This window comes from Pseudorca crassidens, chromosome 7, assembly GCF_039906515.1.
Source record: "Pseudorca crassidens isolate mPseCra1 chromosome 7, mPseCra1.hap1, whole genome shotgun sequence".
NCBI lineage: Eukaryota > Metazoa > Chordata > Mammalia > Artiodactyla > Delphinidae > Pseudorca > Pseudorca crassidens.
This window is the reverse complement of record NC_090302.1, coordinates 114,873,544-114,901,179: the sequence shown is the minus strand read 5'-3', so window position 1 is coordinate 114,901,179 and position 27,636 is coordinate 114,873,544. Positions and strand designations below refer to the sequence as shown.

The following is a 27,636-nucleotide window of genomic DNA, read 5'->3' as shown; positions in this document are numbered from 1 at the left end:
GGGTGTGACAGTAACTTAGAAGGAATACCTTATTTATGCGAGCCTATGAAATTAAGTACTGAGTGGAGTAACTGATTTTTTTTTTAACCAGCGTGAAATGATCTTTTCTGCAAAAATAAATTAAGCTGACATAGTAAATGGTCATTGTGATCCACATTTGCCACACACCTCTGATTTTTTTAGTTGTTTACCACAGGGCAAAAAGGCAGAGGTTCAAAAGAAAAGTATAAGGAAGCAAGGCTATTGGTTGGATGAAAAAAAGCCTTGATTAATACAACAGCCCCGAGTCATTCATTCTATCCCATGTTTAGAAAAAACCGTCAGAAAAATTTGTGGGTCACCCATGCTTACTTTGAACTGTGGTCTCTTACAGAACCAGGCGCACTAGCTGTAATACTCCTGGGAGTCCTGACAACACAGTCTAATTTTGTTCATCACCACCCATCTCTCCAGCTCGGGCAGGGACTGTCATGTTAGCTTTTGTCCTACTACGCTGAGCTCAGCTTATGCCCTCTGGCCACATGCTTTAGAGAAAGATTACGCTATTTGATATATATAAGAGAGGAATCAAGATGAGAAATATGTCTTTTCATTTAAGTTTAAGAATATGTGCATAATAAAACAGGTCACACAAACCATACAGCATTCTGCTAACCTTCATTGCTTGAGATGTCACAAAACTCAGGTACTGTTTGAGAAGGAAGGAAGGGAGGGAGGGAGGTGGGAAAGAAAAAAGAGGGGAAAAGGGAGGAAAGAAAGAAAACCTTACTGAAAGTGGGAGAATTCAACTGACGTGCCGTTTGATATATATCCAGAAATTTCTGCAGAGGATTTTTGTTTCCTAATTTATAGTCTATGCAAAAAAGCATGTAAACACCCTTCGATTTTTTGAAAGTACATGGTATCTCTTACCTCTGCATATTAGCATATTTTAATGTTTTTCTTGTTCTGTGCCTTGGACACCTTCTTACAATCATCAAATGCAAGGTTTGGAGCCCCTTCTCTGGGCTTTCCCTGACACCATCCCACCCTAAGCCTTAAGACAGGCTCTGTCTTTCTTGTTTCCCATTGTTCCCATGCCCGGAACATACACCCAATGCTTGACATGACCCTTATTGAAATAATGAATGGATCAGTGAATGAATATATTAATGTATGTGCGACCTTTAGTCTTAACCATAATTATGGCAGATCATGAGGAATTCACAGTTTTCATCTGATCTTAATTTTCTATTTCTTCTTCCTCTAAATTCTCCTCCTCACTTCCCTGATTTTCCTTATTACCCTCAAACTTGGAAACATCTGAAATGCAAGCATCAGTCTACAATACTACAAACACTATTTGGAAAGGGCAAAATACTCAAACTGTTGTCATCTCTAAAACATTTTAGACCCTACCTTAGCCATTTGCTGATAATTCCTAAGAGTAACGATTTATAAGGCCCTACACAGGTTTGAAAATCAACCTAAATCCAAGATATTCACACACTTTATTCAATAATAATTTATAAAGTGCCAAGTGTAAGCCAATAGCTATGCCAGGTGCTGAAAAAAAGATCAATGAAACATAGTTCTCACAGTCTACTGAGAGAGACAAGAATATAAATAAATAAATGTAACTTTTTTTTAATATAATGTGCTTTTTCAATTTTTAATGTTTTTATATGTGTTTTGTTAAAAAGGACTAAGACAATGACTATAACCATGTGATAGATGCTATATACAAAGGACCCGAGCACCGTGGGGGCAGAGGAGATACAAACACCCCGTGAGCTTCTCTGGGGGCTCACGCCCCCCCAGGCTCACAGGTCACTATTTCCTTCACATCAATGTGCCAAACAACACAACTCAAATAGAGAATTCGTATCTAACTCATTCTTGACTATACCCACGTATATTAAGTTTCTGGAGGGGAGCACTGCCTTCTTTATTTTATTTTTTAATTTTTATTTATTTATTTCTTTGCGGTACACGGGCCTCTCACTGTTGTGGCCTCTCCCGTTGCGGAGCACAGGCTCTGGACGCGCAGGCTCAGCGGTCACGGCTCACGGGCCCAGCCGCTCCGCGGCATGTGGGATCTTCCCGGACCGGGGCACGAACTCGTGTCCTCTGCATCGGCAGGCGGATTCTCAACCACTGCGCCACCAGGGAAGCCCATCACTGCCTTCTTTAAAAGAGTAGGGTAGCAATTTAGGGTCTTGCTTTAGCGGGACCTCAACTTAAATCTACAAATGAAAATAGCTGCTGTCCAGGCATATCTCAGGCATCACATCCCGGGTGGGCAGAAATGCACAGAAGGGACGGATTTTTGAGGATAGTAGTTTTTCAGTCCAGAAAAAACTTCTGCTTTAATTAAGAAACTTAACTCTGTCGTTGGCACCCCTATATCACTCTTACTTAGGTTATTCAACCACCTCTAAAAAACATGCTGTCAAATCCAGCTTCCAACTTCCTTCTCTCTTATTTATACCAGCTTGATCATTTTAGATTACTCTTGAATGGTACATTTCTGCTATCTCTCTGTTTCTGTCCATTGGACTACTTTATCCCTGTTCATTCCTCCTTCTCTAGGTGACCTTCAGCAATGGTATTCCATGGGCTTACTAGTATTGGGATTTATTTTTCTACAAGAGTTGAATATGTTTCCTTTTATTTTCCTGTGTTTCAGCAGCTTTTTTAACAACAGAAATGCTTTCCTAGCTCGGATATTATGAGGCACAAGGTGCTGTGGGAGCGAATGAACATTTCTTTCCGGCAAATTAGAGAGTAGTCACCTTGTGCCCCGTCATTAAACCAGAGAAGAGAACCCTCTCTGAGACGAGCACTGGCTGTGCGCTGTCAGTCCTGTGATGCCCTCGGCTTGTCGGCTTTCATTACTTTACAGAAGACGAGAAGATACACTGAATGGCAAGATGAGCGTGATGATGCTGCGTTTGTAGATACACACACTCCCGAAATTGAAACTGACATCTTCCTCTGCACGGACCTCGACAGACAGCATCACGGTTCACCTCTGGTCCACCCAAAGTCCACACGAACCACGACGTACCAACCACCCAGACTTCATAAGAACCATGACTTACTATCCACCCAAAGTCCACACGAACCACGACTTACCAGCAGGTTTATTCCCAGGTCTCTACTACATAATCTATAAGACAAGCTATATTGATAAAACCAGGGCTACCTCACACAGTGGCGCCAAAGGACTTTATGGGACCAAGGTGGGTGAAACTCTCTTGGGTGACGTTAGAAGTGTATCATTAAATGAATGTATCTTCATTGGACAACTACTCAGAGTCTAGGGAAGAATCTAAAAGCATCTTGAAACCACCTGTTTGTTGCTCTGTCCTCCATTGGACTTTTGATGACTCCCTGCCTCTTTTTCTTAATCTAATTTGTAAATCTTTTTCAATTTATATTAAAAACTACTTCTTTCAAGTTTCAGGGATTCTCCAGTATCCCTGAGTTTTTGATTAAAAAAAAAAAAGAAGCTCAATTTACTTCCTTTATAATGTTATATAATTTGATCAAACCGATTTCCAGCCATTATTTATTTCCAATAATTTTAACTTTTAATAATCAGAAAGTGTTTTATCTTTTGATTTATGAAGTATTTTATCTTTTGATTTAGATTAAATGTCCATCTCTGGTTTGCTCACGCTCCACTAAGCCTGCCTGTGTTACGATACAAGGGCTGTAATTAGTGGTGCTGAGGCTGCACCGTGGGATCCTGTAGCAGTAAGATGAGAGTTTCTTGTTTGGTTTGGTCTTTAGCTTATAAAGGCTATTACTGATATTTTTAGGAAACAATTTCTAGGTCTCTTTCTGGAATAATGATTCATATGTTATAGTCCATTATCTTAGAAATTATAGTTAATGAGACAGATTTCTTTTCATTTAATATTTCACTGCCCAGAAGACCTTAGCATCGTAATTTACAGCTCAGTAGTCTAATAATATATTTTGTCATTTGGAGAATTAATAAATCTTTCAGATTGTTTCCTAATAATCAGGTAATTTAATGCCCAGGGATTTTTGAAGGTATGGATACATTCTATTCATAACATCAATCAGCAAGTGTCTACTGATACATCCCGTGGGAAGATCTCAACGCTGGGGGCTGCAGGCAGAGAAGAAGGCACCCTGTGCTCCCACGTGAAGGCTCACAGTAGGTTAGAGGAAACAGACCAAGAAAAGAGAGCTACAACAAAACCAGGTAAACTACATGCTCAAGGTCTGTGCCGGGTTCTCCCACATGAGGAAGGTTTTGCTGGGGAGACTTGGGAAAGCTTCACATGGGAAAGGCCATCGACATACCCGCATTTGACTAAAACACACACACACACACACACACACACACACACACACACAACAAGAACAGAAACTCACTCATTGTCAGGACTCTGTTACACAACAAAATACATTATTGACTCTTTACGTTTCTCTAACTAGAATAGTCCAAGAGCTAGAACATCTATGTTAACAGACAGTCTTCTGGAGGTGATGGGGACAGTGTGACCAAGGACCCTGATCATCCTAAGATCCATCAGTCTATGAATGCTCACGACCTCGCCACACAGAATCAACATCTGCCGGAGGTCTGCTGGTGTCGAGTCTTATTGTAAAGTCAGCGCGTAGAGTCATTATGAGTAATCTCCATTGTATGAAGTTTTGATCCAGAGACCACGACATTCTTTTAGAGGTGTATGGAAGCAAGTTCAAGCTCTGAGTCTTGATCTGGAGAGAAAGTGCGCTTCCCTGAAGTTCCTATGCAAACCCTTTTCAACTTTCTTCTTGATAGCATTCAAACCATGTAACTTTGGAAATGTGTTTTATAATTTAATGACTATAACATAGACTGGATATTATAATAAACATCATGAACTGTTATGCTTCTACACTTCCTTTCACAAGGGGACACTGAAGCTACCAGCAGCCAGGGTACCCTCAACGGCACAGTCCAGACTGAGGCTGTGCACAGAATACATCTCTTCAAAGGGAAACACGACAGACAACATTTCTGGTGTCAGGTTGAACAAAATTTGGATGATCTGCTAAACCTCATCTTTAATTTGTTAGATTACTGTTGTTTTACTATTTGATCAGGATATTTGAAAAACATCTTAATCAGGAGAAATTATTATTTCTTGACTAGCAGGTGGTCGCTGGAGGGTTCACTATGGAACTGCCAGCCTGTGAGTCTGAACCTGAAATAGCGCTGAGGTCATTGCTTAAATACTCTGCCCTAAGACCTTCTGGCTCTACCTCGGGTTCTAACTGTCCTCTGTGTATTCACCGTGCCCATCTCCAACGCACTGTCCACCTTGTGGGCAAAGTGATCTGGAACGCAAAGCAGATCACGTCATGACCCATTTTAGACCTCCTTCCTCAGCTCTGGTTTCTTTCGATGACAGTTCTAAGCTCCATAGCCTGGCGTCAGCGTCCTGGATTCCTCCGTGCTCAGTCTGATCCGGGACACCTGTGTTTCCCCAGCACTACACTCTCATCGCTCACCGCTTTGCATGGTCTTTTCTCTCCATCTGGAATGTCCTTCCACGTTGTCCTGGGAATTTTTTCATCACTACTGAAATGTTTCTCAGATTCCTCTCCCCAGCAAAGGTGAACGTCTTCTCCTGTGTCTTCACCAAGTCACCCATCTGACCCCTGTGTTGGTATTTCCAGCACTGCTATAGATTACTATCAGTTCTTTGTTTTGTCTACATACTTCATTTCTTACAGGAGTGTGGGCACCTCAAAGGTCAAGTGTCTCCTATTTTCATTTTCATTTTTGATAACTAGCATGGTGTCTGGTGCCCAGAAGACATTTTGTTAATATGTGAAGAATGAATAAAGCCCTTAATCGATTTTCGATCTTGGACTGTGGCATTATCACTTTTCCATTCGGACACCCCCCTTTTCTGTGTCACCAGCCGCCCCTGTGGGCCTGTGATCCCCTTCCCCACATCCTAGCTGGCAGGTTACGTTAGCGACTGTTGTCCAGGAAGGAGGCTTGAAGTCTCCCACCGAATTTTAGCATCTAATCACGTAAAAGGGTAAGAAATTCAATCAAACTGCTGCACAGTTTGTCAGGAAAATAACCTGACAACCGTGGCACCTTTTTATGAGTTTTATCTATGTTCTGGAAAATGGTCTCCTCCTGACCTAGCCGTGACTGAAAAAGCAACATTGTTTCTTAAAACATCACCGGTAAATTTAACAGAGAGACATTAAGTATTTTATAGGAGAAATCCAAGCCAATATAAGGGAAAAAATTGTCTAGCGTTAAGTTACCATTTTCCTGAACTTTATTCTTCCCAAAAATATAAGCACTAATTATTTGGGAACAGCCGATATGATCTCTATATAAAGAATCTAAGCCTGTGCAACCACCATTAAGCATTGAGGAAACAGGAGAGAAAATCAGTTTTATCCCCCAAATACTTTTCATGAAGATCATTCCTACAAAGTTTAATTCAAAATTATTTTCTGCTTAGAGTCAAGATGAATTTCTTGGAGTATTAATATCCTACGGATCGTCTCACTTTCTGGCATCATCACAAGCTCTTTTTCTATCACAATTCAGTTAATTTATCTCCTAAGCGTCCTGCGGCAGGGCCATTATGAAGTGGATGCAGGGGTGGGATGCAGTTCAGGCCAAGTTAACCTTCCTGCTCCCGGAGAGACTGACACGCGGTAATTTAATTCCTGTCACCAGACTCCACGTGGGGAGCGCTGACATTACCTCTCATTACTGCAGCCACAAGTCATTATCTCCAAGCCGCCCCTCGTGAAATCTGTACGTGACCCTCTCACACGTGCTCCATACACATGTTGACAAGCAACAGCATCAAGTGTCCATGAAGAAACAGACCATGAAACAAACCTCACAGGAAGCTCATCATGAATACACGGGAGGTTCAGAGGCTCAGTTCCAGCCAATCCCCCACTTCCTTCTTTTTCTCCTCCTTCCTTCCTTCTTTCCACAGTGTTTATCGAGTGCTTACTCTGTGCCAGGCATCGTTCTAAGTATGAGAGACTTACCAGTGCAAAAATAGACAAAGCCCACGCTCTACTCAATTCTGACTTTTCCTCACTGTACGTTACCTTCAGTCACAAAGGTGATTTACTTAATGCCTGCTCTGTTCATGATATGCAAGAGTGAGCCTCGGCTCATGTCTTAATAATAACGTCTTCTGTCTCTGATAGGGATGTACACGCTTCACAATGGATAGATATCATAAATATAGCTTTGCTTTAAAATGATAAAAAAATAACATAACTTCAATACAAATTCGCAAAGAACTCGGGGTAAGGAGTTTGAGGAAATTAAGGTAAGTTGTTCTTAGGAGCTCCAATCTTCCTAACTTAAAAATAGTGCCTCAGAGACTGTCTGTGAGAGGTGCACCCGTTTATGCCGCTCCCGCCTCAGCCCTGGCGCAGGAACAAGGAACGGCATGAAGGAAACTGTCATCTCAGGCAACACCTGCCCCGCCCCATCCAGACTGTGTCCTCCTCCTGTTTGAGGAAAAAGGATAACTAAGGCCGTCAATCATCGTCCAAGAGACTGACCCTCTTAGGAAGACATCTCTCTGTTCCAAGCAGAAAGAAGACTTATTGTGAAAAAAGAAAAGCTCTCCAGCAATAATGACTGGCATTGAAATAATCACTAGGGAACTCGTGAGAGGTCCATCCCTCTCTCTTTGGGAACGAGGAGCTTCGCTCTCTATGCAACCTGGATGGTCAAGCACAGAAACCACGTGTATGAAACCAAGGCTGACTTGGTGTGGCACGGCTAGTTTGCCTTTGGACATACTTGCAACACTGTCTCAAAATTCTAGTTTCTCTGTGGATGACTGTATTGATATTTCTCCTCACAGCCTTGGCTCAATCAGGCGATGGCTCTGACAGGGTAGACAGAGGTCATCAGGTCCATCGTGGTTTCCTGCTTCCCACCTGAAGCCCACTTCAAGCTCCTCTCCACATGGCCCCTGGATGCAAAATCACTCCAGTAAATAAGCATCAAAGCTCCACGCACCCTAAGGTCTCTCTGTATTTCCAGTTCCTTAGTGAGTTACACAGCGTGTTGCTCTTGCTTTCTTTATTGTTGTGGACAACAATCTTGCTTTTGAGTGTATTTATATATTTGTGTGTGTGTGTGTGTGTGTGTCTTCTAAGGGGAAGGAAGGTGGATTCAGACAGGAGTTGTTCTAGCATCTGCTCAATCTAACTCCTGATGCAAAGTCTTGAAAGAAATTTTTAATTGTCTGAATCCCGGCAGGTTTCGAGCACCTGGGGCCAGGAGCCATGTTTTCTTGGCAATTTGCAGCATGTCGCCAATAAGCACGGATGTTTACTGAATGAATGAATACTTGAATATTGTTGAGTAGTCTTTCTTCCCAAACTATGAACACACAAGTAATATTCAGTCTTCTTTCCCTGAAGTTTACTGACAGGAATTAAAAATGCAAGCAAGTTTAAATGATAACATACCAAGATGGAAGCAGTAAAGGATGAGAAATAACTCAAGAGAACTGAAAATACAACGTCTAAAGCAAAGTTTGATTTCTGGATTCAAAGCAACTGTCAAGTGCTTATCCCAGTAAAGGAGAAATTCTACACTTACAGGTGTCTGTAGTCATGGTTTCACATCCAATGAGAAGATGTGTCATCACCTGCATTAATGACCTAGGCCAGAAAATCACTGCCATACCCAAACGTTAATTTAAACACACACACTATTTCAAGGAGAATTTAGCAAAGAAATTATAGAAATTTACTATTAAAAAAGGAGAACGGTTCTTATATATGATTCTGAATGGGTTGTCCTGCAAGGTAAATTCTCAAGAATTGGGACCTACAGTGCTTCAAATTCTCTGGCAGCTTTATCGCCAAGCTTTACCAAGACTGGACTGGTATTAGTTTGGGAATCTCCTCTTCCAATTAGTGAAAGTAGAGAGATGGGGAGTACATTTCCTCCATTTAATACTAACATTTCTTATAGATTTGGGGGCCAAATAATCAACAAATATTTACTTTGCAGCTACGATGTGAAAAGCTTTATGTGAATCATTATGAAGTATGTATGGCATTGTATAAGATATAGCTTATGGCCTCAAGAAAAGGAAACTCTGCCCTTATGGACTAACATACTAGCAACAATGGGAGTGTCATCAGGCCCACATGGATATATGGGGACACAAGACTTCTGAAAGAGTGTTGAAAGCAAAAGTATTTTGTGACCAGAATATTTTATACCTCCATAAACCACATATTTATCCATTAATTTAGTCTGTCCCAGGTACAGAGCTACAGAGGTTACTAAAGCAAAATTTCTGAATTTTCCAGTGCACAACCCAATAGAAGGGAGAACCATTAACTGCATAAAGTCTACAAAATGTAGCAGGATGATAACATTTAGAATCCTGAGAGGCAGAAAAGAGAAGAGTGGTTAGGTCTGTATAAATGAGGGTCGTGTGGTCAGCAAATGTTTCATAAAGGATGAAGTCTTTCAATAGTATGTGGAAACAGGACAGACGTGAAACCATCCATGCATCAGACTGAAGCAGAGACCATCAACTGTGGAGTGTGATTGTTTCTCTGAGTCTGACACCCCAGCAGAGAGATCAGCATACTAACAAGAGCCTAAAGTGGGCCTCTGGGGAATCCCAGGTCTACACTGGGGCAAAGGGCCTGACCAAGATGCACGTCCTTACACCTTGAGATGGGCAGGATTGAGCCGTATAACGGTGTGCTAAATATCAGCTGGAGGATAGGTACCCCACGGATCTAATTTGCTAACACTCTTGCATCCTTGCACAGATGTCCACCCCTTCACCTTTTCACTCCTGCAATTACTGGGACTTTTCCAGGAGAGACTGACCTTTGCCTGTCGAGACACACACACACACACACACACACACACACACACACACACACACATCTAGGTTAACAGACAAGAACAGTGAAGACAGCTGGACATGTTTTATGAAAAGTCTGGAGGTATATTCTCTTTCCAAAGCTTCAAAGATCACCAAACATACAAGACATACACGTGAGTCCCCAAAATGGACTCAAATACACTGCCGTCTTCCTGGACCATGGAAATTCTAATTCGATAGCATCTTTGAGTGATATTCCTTAGTCAACAGTGTGTTAGACCCACAATTTGAGGACTGAATCAGAAAACACATCAATTTTATGTGGTGTATGGGAAATGCCACTTGTGGGATATTTAACCGTTGCACACGTGGACCCCAATAACCTACTGGAATTTTTTTTTCATCTGCATCAGTTTCTTATCAATAATAAGTGAAACAGACAATTACCTTTGTCACAGAAGGTTTCATCCTCAAAATTATTATCCAGTTTCAGGGATGTTAGCCTAAAATAAAAGAAAAACACAACTTTATTCTTATATGTATACAAACGGGAAAGGGGGGTTTCTGGAGTCATAGGCACAATTCCAGCTGGTGCCTAGGACCTACCGGGGGGATCTTGTTCTCATCCCCACCCAAGAGCTCATTCCAGGATCTGAGACATGGGAGCTCATCAGTAAATATGTGATTTTTATTGTAAAAAAATCACAAGGTAATTACAAATTAAAACATTACTAAGTTTATAATTGGTAAATATTAAGTTGGGTGTATTTTGTAAGAGAACAAACATTATGCATTTAATGTCATTTAACAATATACATTGGAATATGTTAATAAAATCCATCAAACTCTCAAAAGTCAATAATATATATATATCACAACATTTGAGGAGTTAAAATGATTTTTATATATGCATTTTAAAAAATCCGAATATTTATTCCTTTGGTTAATTCTTAAATATTTTAGGCTGCTATTTTTATGTAACTAGTGTGTACTGATTCTACATATGCTTACTTTTGTCCACCTCATGTCCCATTTTCTTATTCTCGATTGTTTATTGCTACCCATACGTGCTCCAAAAAGTTCCACATTAATTACTTTGATTATGTACTTTCTCAAAATTGGTATGCGTCCTCCACTAATTTCCATCCCTATTTATGCAGATCTAACCATCCTTAAGACACAACAAAATTCCTCCTTCACAAAGCCTTTTCTGATTCCATTCTTAAAATTTGTTCTCACTTCACTAAATCCTCACCAAACTTAACTATGCTCCTTATCAATGTTCACCTCTGTGTGATGGTGGGAGGTGACGTCACATGGCTAGATTTCATTGCATAGGTTCCCATCAGCTTGGGGGATCTTGAGAAGGGTCACTGTACTGGTATCACTGCAGCACTGGCACAGTGACGTGTACAGAGCAGACAGCTGATGACGTATGTAGGCATTTATTCCTGGCCTCATTGCAAACTATTAAAGAAATATTTCACCAAATTGTTTAACTTACTTGAACTGAGGTGAGGACAAAATTATCAGACACAATAATCTGCTCTCTGAGGGCAACTGCAATTGGCTTTACAAATACCCTAAAATTTAAAATGTTTGTGAATTAAATTATGTTTTAATAGGCTACTTGAGGTTCATGTTTTGATCATTTTTTCTAATTTTAAACGTACAAAAATCCATATTTTTTTGTGTATAATGAATAGTTAATTTGCTCAACAAAGATACAAACACAGTCATAACACATGTACTGAAAAGCTGTAGAAAATTAAAACAACTCGAGAGCCCATACCCGTGAAACGCTATAATCACAATTCCAAAAAGCACCAAAAGGAATGAAAGCATTAGTTAGCTAATGCATTTTGAATGCTATGGAAGAATATAGTCACTACAAATACATAGCAATAACTTACACCAAATTTAATCCACGAGTTTGTTAAATTTTAATCATCAACATAGTACATTTTGGTCCATGTTAGCATTTTAATGCCAACACAGATATCCATTTCTTACAGAAATGTGTAAATTGTGTTGTTTTCATTTATATTTCCACAGACAAAGGCTGCTTTTTCCAGTAGCTCTTTACCAGAAGAAGTCTGGGATGCATCGAATTACATGAGGTTCTCCAGGCCCTTTACATGTTGTGTCAAAATTAAGAAAGTTTTATTTTAATGGGTTAGCTAGTTCTCTGATAGTAGTCTGGTTAAAATGGTAAGCAGACAGGATAAAATCGTAAGGTAAGACAAAACTCGTATATATCTATTATAAGTGAGAAACCATGGTGAAAACATTGGGATGATTAAATGTTTTAAAAAGAGCTCATCCAAACACTTATTTTTATCCAGGATCCTGAGGAGAAATCCTGTCCAGAGCTAACCATAAGAGATCACACAGTGGGCCTCTGTGTGGATCGTACTGCCACCCAGGGCTCTTGTATGACTAAGAACACTGACCATACTTATGGGTGGAAAGAAGCCACCGTGGTACTGTAAGGAGAAGACAGTCAAGACCTATATATGGTCATGGCATTGACCACAGACATCTTCACAGAGAGTAAAAGGACATCGCATCTGTGGCATATTTGATTCTGAAAGTTTCCTCTTTTGTTTTCTTAGCATATAGTTCATCTTGATTTTTGTTCAACTATTTATTCTAAAGTCTGTTGCTCAAACCGTTGATCCTGCGCCTTCCTGCTCATCACCTGGACCGTCAGCCGTGCGTCTTCCATCCCCCCGCAGCCAATTCATCCTCCCTACCCTGCATGGCTCAGCCTCTGCTCTATCTCCAGACATTACTGCCACCAGCCCTCAGTATATTTGTGTGTGTGTGTGTGTGTGTGTGTGTGTGTGTGTGTCTGTGTGTGTGTGTGTGTGGTGCAGGGTGCTCCACGGTCTTTTGAAAGAGCCTTCCATGCTACTTAATTATAGTGATGTAAAGAACTGTCACACGGCATCATTATTTTAACTTAATGAAGTCTTTCTTTTAGGAAATAGGTCTATACAAATAAGGTAAGGATGTTGTCATATAAATGAGTAATACTTCGTTCAGGAGAAGCCGTGTTGACATTATTTGGATTTTTAGACGACCTCAGAAACTAGAAAGTATCTGATCTTGGAGACTTAGGCACAATCAGATATCTGGGACAGTGGAAGCAGAGGTGAGGGTGTGAAGATGCTGCAGTGCTGCTCTGGGGAGAGGAGGGATCTCGAGCCAAGACATGCAGGAAAAGGCAGGACGCAGACCCCTAGAGTGTCCAGAGGGAACAAACACTGCCCCGCAAACCCCCCGAACTGGAGACTCTGGAAGATAATAAATGCGTGCTGGGTTAACCCACGCTGTGGTGGTTTTTACAGCAGCAGTAATGAGCTAACGCATCTGCGTTCGGTGGGTAAAGGCAAGCTGCTTCCCTTTAATCAGAGACTTTCTCATCAGCGAGGTGTAACTTCCTAACACTCGGCAAGACCGAGATTGGCCACCAAGCCAAGCTTGTATTGTTTTGTCCCAAGAGCTGTAAGCACAAAGTGATATAATTTATTTGGTCTGTGGATTAATAATATTTTGGCATTCACCATTTACAAATGAAACAGAAACCACAATCCACTTCACCTGTGTTAGGAATTTAAATCAAATTATGAGACAAATGGGACTAACTAGTCAATTAAAACAATCGGTTAGAATATAAAAATGATTAGGCCTGTATCATAAATATAATCCCCTAAGGCCAACGCAGCAATGCTCTATTCACACAGCTAATTCTATCCCATACCTGATGCAAAGGGGTCTGTTGGTCGTAACACACACAAAGACAATGAGAGTCACGACACTTGGATTTTTTTTCTATCGTCATCGACACAATGAAAATGTTAGACAAGATATCTTGCTAACTTTAAAGTTTGCATTTTGGATTCTTCAGTAGTGATAGCTCAAGCAATTTGGGGATAGTGGCAAAATGTTCTACAGAAAAGCTGTACACCTGAAACTAACACAACATTGTTAATCAACTGTACTCCAATATAAAATTAAAAATAAAATAAAATACATATAACATTTAAAAAGATATAAATATAAGCAATCTTACATTTTCTTCAAGGATCACAGTGTATAAAAGGTGGAGGGTACACAGGTTTGATGCACTTGATATCCAGCTGCCAAAATACTGAAATTAGGGGACAGAAATCCCCCATTTCTATCCCTATTCTAGTGACTCCTTTTTATGGGAGCTAACTCCATGTGAGATATTTCATATACGTTTTCTAAACTGTCATTACAATTTTACCTAATGGACATATCATTATATTTTTGTACAGACTGGAAACAATTTACCCAGAATTACAGGGAAAGGGATCAAATACAGATCTGTTTGATAATAAAGCTCCCATTTTTTTTACGCCCTCACTTTCTCTGCTAACTTTGTCATCAAGGAAAAAGGGACTCTTTCCTTGGGCCACCACTGTTCTTGTATAACCCATCCCAGACCAACCAACAAATCTCTCTCTACTATCATCTCTCCAGTGTGTAAAGAGTCGTGTTCTGTTTGGTGGTTTCTCTTCATAGTCTGGAATATTGTCCGCTATAGTACATTTAATAATTTTGAATAAGTGAACGAATGGGTTCCTTCATTCTGTGTAAACTCCCTAAGATTTAGTTAATTTTCTGCAATATTTTAATTTCTATCAGAAACTCAGGAGAATGAGTGAAAATCAACACGTTTATCTTTTAGGGACATAAGAAAAAATAATTGGCATTCTTACTGTAAAGCTAAACAGATACAGGCAAAATAACATTTCAGAGGTTTTGCATCCCTGGACGTGATGGAAGAGGAGACAAGGGAATGAGTGTCTATTGTGTTTCATCACTAAAATACTTGATTTTTCCGCAGTGTTTAATCCCCTGCTCTTCCTTTGGCTTTTCCTTAGCTCCATCCACGTAGGTGGGTCCTACAGGCGATGCATTCAGGCACAGCGTACACAATACAACCCAATATTTAGGTGACCAGCTTTAGGGTTCCTATTATCGCTACTAGCATGCAGGCCTGGTCTTGGGTGAAATGCAAGGAAAGTTTGTCTTTGGTTTTCCCTCTCTGCATTCTATGTCCCTTCCTGCAAGATTTTGTCTAACCCGCCTTTCATGGTGGTATTCTGCCAGAAAGCCATTTTATCTCCTTTAGCGAACCCATCAAAAGCCTAGAAAAGCCTAAAAGTCTAAAAAATGCCGAAATTGCTTCGTTTATCTGTCAGGACATTCAAACCTCTCCGAGGCCGGAAGTCAAAAAAGGGTCTGAAAGGGAAAATGATATCAGAAATAGATCACCTTGACAGGAATTGCTCCATTAAATCTCTCGCTCGCTGCAGGAAGGTCTAGGGTCTGTGAACCCCACTTAGTCCTATAGAAGCAAGAGCTAGAAAACCCAGATGGTGAGAAATCCAATCCGCTTTTTCACTGAAAATAAATCCGGCCCTTTTGATTTTACTTCCTATACACACTTACTCAAAATCACGTATGATTAATTGAGCCAGGACGTCCGTGTAAGGAAGGGGTTTTGCAAAACTCTCGCTATTGGTTGCCATCCCATCACGCTTGTTCCAGATTTAATCAACCCACTTGGACCCCACCGTATCATTACACCTCAGCATCTGTGAACTGAGCATCAAATCAGGCCATCCGGCCAGGGCACCAGGACTGCCAAGCGAGGCCATCCTCCCCAGGTCACTGCACATGTACCCTCGGGGCTCCATGGAGCTGATGTCAACAAACACTGCTTACTGCACTTCTCACTTGTCTTATACACCACCCCCAAGACAATTTTATCATAAGTAGATTTTCAACAAAACTAATCAGTTACATGTATAACCAAATGCTTTCATTTGTTTAGCACGTCAATAATTTCTGTGTAAGATTTGGAAAGGTCATGGGTGAAGACACTGATACCTGAGATTTTCTTTGTGGAAATATATTTCATAAAAGATTAAACATTTTAATGGCAACTAAACTATTCAGATTTTACTTTTTGTCAGGTTTATTTCAAGTTGCAATTATTCAGTAATTTTATTTCTTCCAATAAACTTATTCTGAAAAATTTCAATCTTATACTTTAAATATCTTAGACCTGTAGTCATTTTTTTCTTTATAACAGATAATAATGTGTTTTTCTCTCTCTGTCTTCTGTGATAAGATTAACTAGATTTATTTTGTTTTAAAATTTTATTTTTTCATCACTTAAGCTTTTGTCTTTGTGATTTACTTTATTGTATGTTTACTTTTTAATCAATTATGCCTTTTTTGTTAATATTTTCTTTTTTGGGGGGAGATTGATATGCCACTTTTTCTATGTGCTTGAAATATGAGAATACATCATTGGCATCTACTTTTTCCCCAACATGTATGACAAATTTCCCTTTGAGTATATTTTGCTGAATTCCAGATGTTTTGATTGCTTTCATTTATTATTTAAATGAAAATATAATGTATATTTTCTTTTGTATTTCTTTCCTTTAACCTCTATATTAGTTACAAGTGTTTTAATTAATTTCCAGGCAGTTATGGACTATCTAGTTATTGTTATTTAATTAATTTCTAGCTTAATTTCAGTGAAGTCAGTATACATATCCTGAATAATTCAAATCCTTTTAAAAACTGTCCAGGCTTTCTTTGATAATCACTTTTGATAAATGTTTTCTGTGCATTTGAAAGAATGTGAATTCTGTCATCATCAGGTAGTATTCTTTATCATCTATATATGCTATGACCTATTATATATCTATTAGGTCAAGTTTGTTAATTATGCTGTTCAGATTTTCTAAATGCTTACAGAACATTCTTTCTGCTTCTTATTTATCAGCAATTTAGACAGACACAGTGCCTCTCACCATATTTGTAGATTTTCTATTTCTCTTTTTTTGGGTTTTTTTTTTTTTTTTTTTTGCGGTATGCTGGCCTGTCACGTTGTGGCCTCTCCCGTTGCGGAGCACAGGCTCCAGACGCGCGGGCCCAGCAGCCATGGCTCACGGGCCCAGCTGCTCCGCGGCATGTGGGATCTTCCCGGACCGGGACACGAACCCGTGTCCCCTGCATCGGCAGGCGGACTCTCAACCGCTGCGCCACCAGCGAAGCCCTATTTCTCTTTTTAATTGTGACTACTTTTGCTTATAGTATTTTGAAATGAAGTTATTTGGTACATACAGATTTAGAAATAAGAGAGTGTCCCAGTATTTTGACACTTTTATTCTTATGACACATCCCTCTTTATCTCTAGTAAGGCTTATTCCCTGAAAGACAATATTGTCTGATGCCTGTACAGCTATACCAGATTTCCTCTGGCTAGTGTTTTCAAGGAATGTCAATTTTAAAAAAACTTCTACTTCTAATCATTCTGTGCCCTTCATTTCATCTTATAGTTCTGCCTGAAGAACCCTCTTGGATACTTCCTGTGTAGCTGCATTTGTGATGTACTCTGTAGTAACCATACATCTGATAACGTCATGACATCTTCATATTTGGAGGAAGTTTTCACTGGGTTTAAAGCTCTAGGTGGACAGTTTTTGTTTGTTCATTTGTTCTGTTTTGGGCGCTTTGGCATATCCATTTCATTTCCTTCCAGCTTACATTGGTCAGTCTCACTGTATCTCCGTTCAAGGTAATGCTTTTTTGTTCTCGAGCTGCTGGGAATCATTTTTCTTCAAATCTGCTCTCTTTGTCTCTAGTTTCTACAGCTCAAAGATGATAGACGTAACTTGGTTTTCTTCATATTTATCCTGTTTGGATTTCACTTAGATATTTAAACTAATAGCAACATCTTTGATAATTTTTGTAAAATTATCAGCCATAGCTCTTCAAATTTTCCTTTTGGCATAATCTCTACTCTCTTTATGAAATTCCAGTTGTACATGTAATCTGACTATGTCACACATGTCTCTTATGCCCTTTCCATTATTTTTTTTTCTTTCCTACGTCTCTGCTTCATTTTGAGTAATTTCTACTGAACTGCATTCTACTTGACCATTCGTTTTAGTGTACAAATTTCTGTGGAGCCTACCAATTGAGGGATTAATTTCTATTTCATCTTTCAGTTCTAGAATATATATTTCATTATTTTAGAAGTCTGATTTTCAGTTTTAATTGTTCCTATTATGCTCCATTCTCTTAAACATATTAATCCTGGTTATTTAAAGTCCTCGTCTGCTCTAACATCTGAATCACATCAGGTGTTCTTTTATTCTCTGGGTTTTTTCCCTCTTCATTACTTATCATTTGTCTTCATCTGTGAAAATAGCAAATACTATTTGATTTAATACTGAACATCCTTAACACAAAGTTGTAGAAACTTCAGATAATGTTACCCTCCATCAGGTAATAAGCACCCTTCCTCTGCAGCCAGAAATGGCTGGCCACCTTTATCCAATCCGCCAACAGGCTGATCTGAATTGAGACTCAATTGCTGTTTTTGAAAATTTAATCTACTCCCTATTTGCCCCAGATCCTACAGCCCAACAGGACTTCCAACTGAGAGTCTGGAGATTCTTTTTCTTTGTTTGTTTTTCCTACCAATAAAAACATGGGGGAACTGTACTCTGCTTTTCAATTTTGCTGTTTCGTTTTTACGCGTGTAGCTTCATGTTTGGCAGTTGTCTTCAAGGAAGACTATCTGTGTGCTTAGGTCTCTCAACTATTCAACTGTCCAAGTTTGTAACTCGGGCCCTGACCAACCACCAATTCTCTGATTGCTCTGTCCCCAGTGATAACCTTCTGCTGGGGCCACACCTGATCCCTCAGACACCAGCTCATAATGACGTTCAGTCAATGTTCCAGGTACAAAGCGTATCCTCAGGTTCCCTCTCAAAGTGTCTACAATTACTAGCATCTTAATCCCCTTAGAACTTCTTCCTTCTGCACATATCTCTTTACCCCTTAATGCATGATTTTATAACTTATTTGACTTTTCTAGCTTTTCTCACTTGCATTATTGAATTGCTATAAAATTATCCAAATCTACATTTTTTTTTAGCAACAGGCCTTCTCTTACGTATATATCATATGGAATTCAAAGCATAATTTCTCAAGTTAATAAGTATCAACTAAATCATTGTCATTCTCAGAAACTGCATGCAGAAAATAGCAAACACTCTTTCTTTAAAAATATGTAAATAACATTTTAAAAACAGAGATTAGCCCACAGATTATATAATCTATATGATACACCTCAATTAATCAGACAAAAAAGCAAAAAATTGTAAGAAAATGAGATTTATTAGGTTCACTGTTGTGATAAATTAAATACTATGATAATGTAATTTGTTGCTTGCAAAGAAACTGATTAACAGAGTCATGATGTAGACATGCCTACACACATAGGACCACGATGTACTTTCTTAATGTTATAACTACACTCACAGACTGTAGTTCTTACCTAACACTCTACATGACAGAAGCATCTACGGAGCTCTTACACTAGTGATCTCTAATTTTGTTGCAGTATGGATATCACATCCCTGAAAACTTCTCTGTGAAACACCAATATATGCACACCAATTCATTTATATAATTTGAATAAACAACTAAGGATTTGAGTAACATTTTCAAATACTGTGTGTGTGTGCATTTAAAATATGAATCAAAAAAGAGATTTTAAAAGTCTGAGATGCAATAATTAAAATTAGATGCTGTATTTTCTTCTCAAATCCTAACCAGTTAACTTGTACATAAACTGTGCTATGTGTGCCCATCTTTCTGACCACTGATATTAACATGCATGTGCTTGCCTATGGTCACCTGATCTATGACAAAGGAGGCAAGAATATACAATGGAGAAAAGACAGCCTCTTCAGTAAGTGGTGCTGGGAAAACTGGACAGCTACAGGTAAAAGAATGAAATTAGAACACTCCCTAACACCATACACAAAAATAAACTCAAAATGCATTAGATACCTAAATATAAGGCCAGACACTATAAAACTCCTAGAGGAAAACACAGGCAGAACACCCTTTGACATGAAGAACCTAGGGGTAAGACGGGAATAAAGACGCAGACCTACTAGAGAATGGACTTGAGGACATGGGGAGGGGGAAGGGTAAGCTGGGACAAAGTGAGAGAGTGGTATTGTATATATGGACATATATACACTACCAAATGTAAAATAGCTAGCTAGTGGGAAGCAGCCGCATAGCACAGGGAGATCAGTTCGGCGCTTTGTGACCAGCTAGAAGGGTGGGATAGGGAAGGTGGGAGGGAGGGAGACACAAGAGGGAAGAGATATGGGGATATATGTATATGTCTAACTGATTCACTTTGTTATAAAGCAGACACTAACACACCATTGTAAAGCAATTATACCCCAATAAAGATGTTAAAAAAATAAAAAATAAATCATAGCAAGATCTTTTTTGATCCACCTCCTAGAGTAATGAAAATAAAAACAAAAATAAACAATGAGGCCTAAAATTAAACTTAAAACTTTTACACAGCAAAGGAAACCATAAACAAAGTGAAAAGACAACCCACAGAATGGGAGAAAATATTTGCAAATGAAGCAACCGACAACGGGTTAATCTCCAAAATATACAAACAGCTGATGCAGCTCTACATCAAAAGAAAAAAACAAACAACCCAATCAAAAAACGTGGAGAAGATCTAAATAGACAATTTTCCAAAGAAGACATACAGATGGCCAAAAAGCACATGAAAAGATGCTCAACATCACTATCAGAGAAATGCAAATCAAAACTACGATGAGGTATCACCTCGCACTGGTCAGAATGGCCATCATCAAAAAGTCCAAAACAATAAATGCTGGAGAGGGTGTGGAGAAAAGGGAACCCTCCTACACTGTTGGTGGAAATGTAAATTGATACAAACACTATGGAGAACAGTATGGAAGTTCCTTTAAAAAGTAAATATAGAACTATGATATGATCCACCAATCCCACTCCTGGGCATATATCTGGAGAAAACCATAATCCTCAAAGATACATGCACCCCAGCGTTCACTGCAGCTCTATTTACAATAGCCAGGTAATGGAAGCAACCTAAGTGTCCATCCACAGATGAATGGATAAAGAAGATGTGGTACATATATACCATGGAATATCATTCATCCATAAAAAAGAATGAAATAATGCCATATGCAGCCACATGGATGGACCTAGAGATGATCATACTGAGTGAAGGAAGTCAGACAAAGACAAATATCATATGATATCACTCACATGTGGAATCTAATTTAAAAATCATACAAATGAACTTATTTACAAAACAGAAACAGACTTACAGAAATCGAAAACAAACTTACCAAAGGGGAAACGTGGAGCGCGGGGAGGGATAAATCAAGAGCTTGGAATGAACACACACACAGTACTATACATAAGACATAACCAACGATGACCTACTATATAGTACAGGGAACTCTACTCAATATTCTGTGATAATCTATATGAGAAAAGAATCTAAAAAAGAATGAATATATGTATAACAGAATCACTTTGCTGTACACCTGAAACTAACAAAACACTGTAAATCAACTAGACTCCAATAAAATAAAAAAAATTTTTAAGAAGCATGTGCCCAAACCCTGCTTTAATCAGTTTAATGTGACTCATCAGCTCCTGTAATTTTAAAAGCTCAGCAAGTGGGTCTAAATCTTATTTCAGGTTGAGAGTCACCATTCCAATGGTTTATCAGTATTTCTTTTGTCTGATAATTCAGGAGATAATTTAGCACTGTTGAAGAGTTAACAGCATAGGCAATATTCTTCCACTCTGCTTTAGTAAATATAATCTACGCTTCCCCCTGAGTAATCCAAAAAGCCAGATTTAAAATATCTCTATTAGACAGCTTTGCACTCTATGTGGTTGTGACACAGCAGGCAGGGAAATGTACAAATAAAGACCCCTTTCCCCCGTAAAGAATATGAAAAGAAATGCAAAAGGATACATCCACCTAATCCTATAACTTCTTTTTTTTAATCCTATAACTTTTTTAAAAAGCCATGTAACTATATAAAAAATTTTCCACCATGTCTTAACTTTGGTTATCTTTACATAGTGGGAATTTTTTGTTGTTGTTTCCTTACCGATATTACCTGTGTTATAAGAAAACTATTCACAAGACACAGAAGTAACAAGATGGAAAATGAAGTTGGGCCACCTCTATGCCTCACTGTATGGTGACTGCATCAGTGTGTCCTCTCTCAACTGTAAAATATCTGGTGTGAATGACAAGTAAGTTCAAGTAAGGTTGCACCAAGGTGTTATAACACCGCCTCCTCCATAAAAAAATAAAGACGTGCATAGTTTCCCCTTTTACAGGTGCATTTTTCCACGTTGAAGCAAGCACCTTATTCAGTCCTAGTAATCACAGTGACTACGAGTCAAATCCTTATTAATTGCTGTGGTATCAATAGTGGATTCTATTACAAGTAACATATTTTCTATGCTAGAACATTTCTGATGCTAAATAGTAGGCATGTAGTATGATATTTTATTTTTCTTAATTCTGTAATTACTTATAAATTATCCAGTATTCAAATCCATATTATATGTATTTCATATAAAAATAAAGATATAAATATATACAAAACACAAGGGCCAAGTATGACTAAGTGTAGTTAGGGACTTCTACTTTTATTTTCAAAGCTAACTTTTAAGAAAGATTCTTATTATTTTTTTAAATGGTTTGAATCAAAAGAGGAAAAATCTGTTAAATTTCCTTTCATATATTACTTTAAATGGCAAAAGAAACGACAGGAAATGTATTGTTTGTAACTTTCTAGGGACTTTAGTGCAACTAAATGAGTTACCAAAACTACACATGCTGGGTTTCCCTGGTGGCGCAGTGGTTGAGAGTCCGCCTGCCGATGCAGGGGACACGGGTTCGTGCCCCGGTCCGGGAAGATCCCACGTGCCGCGGAGCAGCTGGGCCCGTGAGGCTAGGCCCGTGAGCCATGGCCGCTGAGCCTGCGCGTCCGGAGCCTGTGCTCGGCAGCAGGAGAGGCCACGGCAGTGAGAGGCCCGCGTACCGCAAAACAACAACAGCAACAACAACAACAACAAACTACGCATGTTATATCCCACACATGTCCTACTTTATTGTGCATGCATTTTAAACAATATATTTTATAGTTAAAATAGAAATAATGTTTTCTTCTTCTTATGATAGTTTTTATTCCTCAGGTAACTTTTTTCCCCAAATATTTCTGCAAAGGCACATTTAACTTACGCCTGAGTGCTGTCAGTATCATGGCAACGTGAGACATTGTTTCAGCCTCTCCCCTTCAATCTACAACCAGCGACACACCCACCACTCAGCAAAGGTTCCCCTGCCCAACACACCAAGATGCAGGAGAATCCCACACACCGTGCATCTCAAGGTGGGTGGGCTGGAACCCATGGAGGATGCAGACTGGGGGAACGGTGGCAGCAGGGCCCCATGTCCTGTCCCCTGGCAGTGGTGGCTGACCCTGCAGCCCCAGCAAACCCTGTGCAGTAGGGGAGGTGGTGCACACGACCCCAGCCTCTTGAGCCTGCCGCACTCATGGCCACAGAGAACCGGGTACCAGTGACAGCAGGGCCCATGGCCCTGCCCCTCCAGTTGTGAAGTAGCTAGACTCAGCCCCCCGCCTGCCACATGGCGTACCCACTAACGCAACAACCCTGGAGACGGCACAGAAGCCATGACCTTGGCTTCCTTCCCCTGCCATCCCACAACAGCAGTGCCCACAAGCCCATCACCAGGGATGCAGTGCAGGGGCCCACCTTCCCTGTGGCCCAGGCAGTGATGCCGGTGACAGCAGTGACCTCAGAGCCACAGGCAGTGACAGCAAGGGCGTACAAGTGGCACCTCTAGCAAATGGGGGAACGGGAAATGGCTGCTTCTCGGCTATAACCAGTCAGCTCAGGTGAGAGGAAGCGAAACGTGTGTGCTATAGCACCACCTATTGTAAAACAAAAAGCCTCTAGTCAGAATCAGGTAAAAACGCTTTACCTGAAGGACAGAGGTGTTGGCTACTCCGAATGCACTGGCAGAGGGAGAGCCCATCAAACACCATGAAGAACCACAGTGACACTGGATCACGGAAAGAAAAGGACAATTCTCCAGAAACGAAACCTAAGTCACAGGATATCGTGATCTAACAGAGAATCCAACATTGTTGTCATGAAGAACATCAATGACAGTTTTTTCTACTTTCCAGCTTCTTTGCTCCTATGTTCTACTCTCTAAGAAATTCCCTTATCCTTATGTTCCAAATCTTTTCTAGAAAGTGTTACTTTTGTTATATTTTAGAATTTCAAGGCACCTTTTTTGTTCTCAATATGTGTCATAGTGTCATTGTTGTAATATGTTCTTTTTCTCTGGTGATACTAATGCTTAAAATTTTTTCTTCTTTCTTGAATCTCTGTTTACTTCATACATATTGGTTTTTTTTCCTTTAGTTTATTTCATGTTAAAGCCTTCTCCCCACCTCCCAGACACCCAGTATTACCTGTTTATTTGTTCATACTCACCAGTGGTTAATTACAAAAAAAAAAATCACAAATATGAATTGTTGACTATGATATGCTAAAATAAAGAGAAGAAAATGAATAAAAAAAGAAAAAGGTAGAAATGAAGAGATATTGGAAAATTACTTGTGATGCAATATGACTTCTAACCACAATGTCCCAAACCATGAAGTATATGTACAAATTATAAATTCTGACTATGAAAACTGGGAAAAACAATGGTTACTTCCAGATTACTTGAACAATACAGATACAGAAACATATATATGAGGAGACATGCAAGGAGTCAATGAAAATTTGAAAAAATAAACGGATAATAAAATCTCTAATAAATAGAATCTCTTGGAAAACAAGTCTGATTTTAGAATAGCACAGTTTCATAGTCAATAAAATTAGAATTTGAACTAAGTATAAACAAATTTCCAGAAGACAAGGGGTCCTAAACTAGTATCTAGATGATATTCAAATGGAGTAATCATTCTTCACTACAACAGTAATAAGAATCAATTTGTTTTCACCAGCTTATACAATAGTCATTATGGAAGAAATACTACTGGTTTCTTTTCACATTTTATGTCAATACTGAAATGACAGACTTTTCATTCTAATCCATCTGCAATTGTTAATGGAACAGTTTCCATTTAATTTTTATCTCACTGCATTGCAAGCTTTTCTTTATTGTTTTTAAATGGACAGAGTAAAGCTTATTTTTAAAAAGTAATCAATTTGGCATGGCCATAAGAATATTAAAATATTTCTTTCTTCCTAATAGAAAATTATAAGCTTTGGAAGGCAACATGGAGTCCAGAAATTAATGTACAGAGAATCTTTTAGACAATAAGCATCAGATCTTTTACAATGGAAAAACCACTTTAATACATAGCTGTGCACATATGTGTGTTTGTGTGTATGCATTTAAATTTCTGTAAAAAGTTTATTAAGTATTCTAATGCATAATTCACTGACAGTAAATTTTCAAGCATTTAGCCATATTTCTGAAAGCATTTCTTGCAGTCTTAAAATGTACATACACAATGAAGCGCTTATTTCAATAATATGTATACATGTTTTCTATGTTAAATAAAGTACAAAGATATTTTTCAAATTTATGAGGATTAATTTAATATGATTATATTAATGGTGTCTTGTATATGTAAGTGTACAAACTGAACTCCCAATTCAAACTTAATCCCATTTGAACAAAATCCCAAAATACATGGTGCAGAAAAATGTCTAAATTTGAATCCCATAATTTCAGAAGGCATTGACAAAATAAATGGGATTGATCGAAGCCCCACAACTGATTATGTTTATATTTAGACCTACTTCATGTAGACCAAGATCAAGATGTTGTTTGACAGACTGGGTTAAAGAATGAGGTTTCATGGGGAGGGGGACAGCTGATATTTATTTTCTGTAAAGACTACATTAGAAAAAAATAGAGTGTGCACATGAGGATTCTGACGGGTCCTACTGCTATAGCATGGAGAACTATATTCAATATCCTGGGGTAAACCATAATGGAAAAGAATACAAAAAAATGTATAACTGAATCACTTTGCTATACAGCAGAAATTAACACAACACTGTAAATCAACTATACTTCAATAAAATAAGAAATAACAGAGAATTCTCTGAAGTTTCAGAGCTACTAAATATCACAGTAGATGCTACTGAGGCTGTGAACTGTCTTTACAGATGCCAGACTGGCCTCCATCTACCATCCACATGGAATAATACATGCAGCTTTAGTGAGGCAGCTCTGACATCATGATATGATGATATATGACATAGTTAGGGATTCTTCCCATATCCTTTTTTTGTTAATAAAGTAGATTCAAATTTTATTTTATTTTTATTTTTTAACATCTTTATTGGAGTATAATTGCTTTACAATGGTGTGTTAGTTTCTGCTTTATAACAAAGTGAATCATTTATACATATACATATGTCCCCATATCTCTTCCCTCTTGCATCTCCCTCCCTCCCACACTCCCTATCCCACCCCTCTAGGTGGCCACAAAGCACCGAGCTGATCGCCCTGTGCTCTGCAGCTGCTTCCCACTAGCTATCTATTTTACGTTTGGTAGTGTATATATGTCCATGCCACTCTCTCACTTTGTCCCAGCTTACCCTTCCCCCTCCCCATATGCTCAAGTCCATTCTCTAGTAGGTCTGCATCTTTATTCAAATTTTATTTTTATCGTGAAGAAATTAAAGAGATTTATAGACTCACCTAACTCAGTCTCCTGCAACAATATACTTGCTCTCTTTATTATGGAATAAGTTAAAAAGAAGGTATAATTTGGAAACATTTTACCTTCTATAAAATAAAAAGAAGTGACAGTAGATGGTGATTTGAATTCAAATGAATAAATAAGGAGAACCAGTAAAGAAACTTATATGGTAAAATCAAAAGGTAGAGACTAGCATAAGGGAAAAAAAAAAAAAAAGACCTAACTATATTCTACTTACAAGAGACACTTTATTTCAAAAATAAAAATAGATTGAAATTATAATCACAGAAAAAGTTACATCTTGCAGACAGTAACCAAAAGAGAACTGAAGCATCTATGCTATTATTGAAATAGACCTCAAGGCAAAAATTACTGAGTGAAAGGACATTTTATAATAATCAAGAAAACATAAAATTTATAAAAGTATATGTGCCTAACATGAGAGACCTTACAGCTTTAGAACACTTTCCTCAACAAAGCGGAATACATGTTCTTTTCTAGTGCACTTGAAACTTTGTCCGGGATAGGTACATGTTAAGACATACAACAAGTCTTAATAAGTTCCAAAGGACTGAAGTAATACAAATTATGTTCTCCTACCATAATGGGCTGAAAACAGAAATCAATAACAGAAGAAAATTCTGGACATTCATAAGTATGTGAAAATTAAATAACACACTCTGAAATAAAATAGGTTAAAGAAAAAATTAAGAGGAATTTGAAAATACTTTAAGATAAATTAAAATGAAAACAGACCAAAATTTATGAGATGGAGCTAAAGCAATGTTTACATGGAATTTTATAGTTACAATCACTTATAGTAGAAAGAAAAAGATGTCAAAAAAATCAAATTTTCAGCTAAAGAACTGGAAAAAGAATGGCACACTAAACACAACACAAGCAGAAGGAAGGAAATAATAAAAAACAGAAATATATGAAATATAGAAGAACATAGATATTGACAAAAGCTAAGTTGGTTCTTTGAAAAATGAACACAATTGGCAAACTATTAGACAAATAAAGAAAAA

The 27,636-nt window shown here is 38.6% G+C and overlaps 1 long non-coding RNA gene across 1 annotated transcript in view; it reads right to left on the bottom strand.

Moving 5' to 3' along the window:
* Positions 1–27,636, bottom strand: part of LOC137228250 (uncharacterized) — a 268,028-nt gene that overhangs the window by 116,556 nt on the left and 123,836 nt on the right. The window contains exon 3 of the long non-coding RNA XR_010945227.1: positions 10,329–10,384. This is a non-coding gene — a long non-coding RNA (uncharacterized lncRNA). The remainder of the gene's footprint in view (positions 1–10,328; positions 10,385–27,636) is intronic.